Below are 1,828 nucleotides of genomic sequence, written 5' to 3' on the forward strand. Positions count from 1 at the left end.
GAAGAACCTGGCATTAAAGAAAACTTCAATGCAAGAGCTGGTAGATACTGTCAGCTTCCACATACACCACCTCCAAAACCAAGATCTAAGTTACTATGCTGCAACAATGTGATATTTAGAGGCCCTCAATTGTTCAACTGCTTATCTTAAGAAATAAAGGACTTCTATGGAAACATTCAAGAAACCATTGGATGAATTCCTAACCCAAAATACCAGACCAGTCAACTATACAAAGTTACACTCAAGGAAGATCACTTGCTGCTAACTCAATTGTAGACCAACTTTTTGCCATAAAACTTCAACAAAACAATGATAACAGCAACATATGGCTGTGTGATTAAAACCTATATATGGCCATAAAATTTTTTACTGTATTTAGATTAAAGCATTATAGTAAGCTTTCACAATCTGGAAGAGAAGGACAGTATGCATTTTGTATGTTCAGTCGGATGCTTCCTGGTGAGTTCATGTCCAAACATGTAGGAGCAGGTATTGCATTGCAAAATCACAACCTGGGGTATATATGGGTTAAGAGGCACATTTTGCAACCACTTTATGGCAAGTGTCTTTTACTATAGCCCCAAGTCAACTAATGGCTTGTGAGTGAAGTTGTTTTATGGAAACTGTGTGGAAGCTCATTGTGTATGTCTCTGTAATCCTTTGATATTGCTGCACCTCTTATGTGTCCATAGCTTACACTGGGTACATCTTATAGAGTTTCTACCTACGCCTTTTCTACAGATTGAGCAGGGCCATCCACCTGAAGTGATTTGTGGTTTGTCTGCCTTCCTACTTATTAAGACTTTGGTTTTAGCTAGATTGACTCTAAGGCACTTCAATTCTAATCCTTGCTTCCACACCTGAAACTTCTCCTCTAGTTCTGATAGTGACTCAGCAATTAGAGCAAGGTCATCAGCATAGAAGAGCTCCCAGGGGCATCCTGTCTTGAATTCCTCTGTTATTGCCTGGAGGACTATGATAAATGGGAGGGGGCTGAGGACTGAACCTTCGTGGACCCCTACCTCTACCCAGAATATTTCACTGTACTCGTTGCCAACTCTCACCTTACTGACAGTGTCCCTGTACATGGCTTGCACAGCTCTCTCTAACGATTCATCTATCCCTAGTTTCCTCATTGACCACCAGATAAGGGATCGGTGGACCCTGTCAAAAGCTTTCTCTGTGTCAATGAAAGCCAGGTACAGGGGTTTATCTTTGGCTAGGTATTTCTCTTGTAGCTGTCTTACCAGAAATATAGCATTTGTGGTGCTTTTTCCTGGCATAAACCCAAATTGCATCTCATCTAGACTGACTCTCTCCCTAATTAGTTGGGCTATGACCCTCTCCGTGACTAAATTGTAGTTGTGGCTGATGCCAGTGCCACCTGACTGGCACCCGTGCTGGTGGCAGGTAATAAGCACCATTCAAGTGTGGTTCGATGCCAGTGCTGCCTGACTGGCTCCCTTTGCAGTGACATGTAAAAACACCATCCAAACATGGCTGATGCTAGTCCCCCCACCTGACTGGCGCCTGTGCTGGTGGCACATAAAAAGCACTATCCAAACGTACATGGTTGTTGCCAGTGCTGCCTGACTGGCTCTCGTGTTAGTGACACGTAAAAACCACCCTCTACACTCTTGGAGTGGTTGGCGTTAGGAAGAGCATCTTGCAGTAGAAACCTTGCAGGATCAGATTGGAGCCTGGTACAGTCTTCTGGCTTTCCAGTCCCCAGTCAAACCGTCCAACGCATGCCAGCATTGGAAAACGGACGTTAAACGACGACGATGATGATGACATATATATATATATATATATATATATATATATA

This window comes from Octopus bimaculoides, chromosome 11 (assembly GCF_001194135.2).
Source record: "Octopus bimaculoides isolate UCB-OBI-ISO-001 chromosome 11, ASM119413v2, whole genome shotgun sequence".
NCBI lineage: Eukaryota > Metazoa > Mollusca > Cephalopoda > Octopoda > Octopodidae > Octopus > Octopus bimaculoides.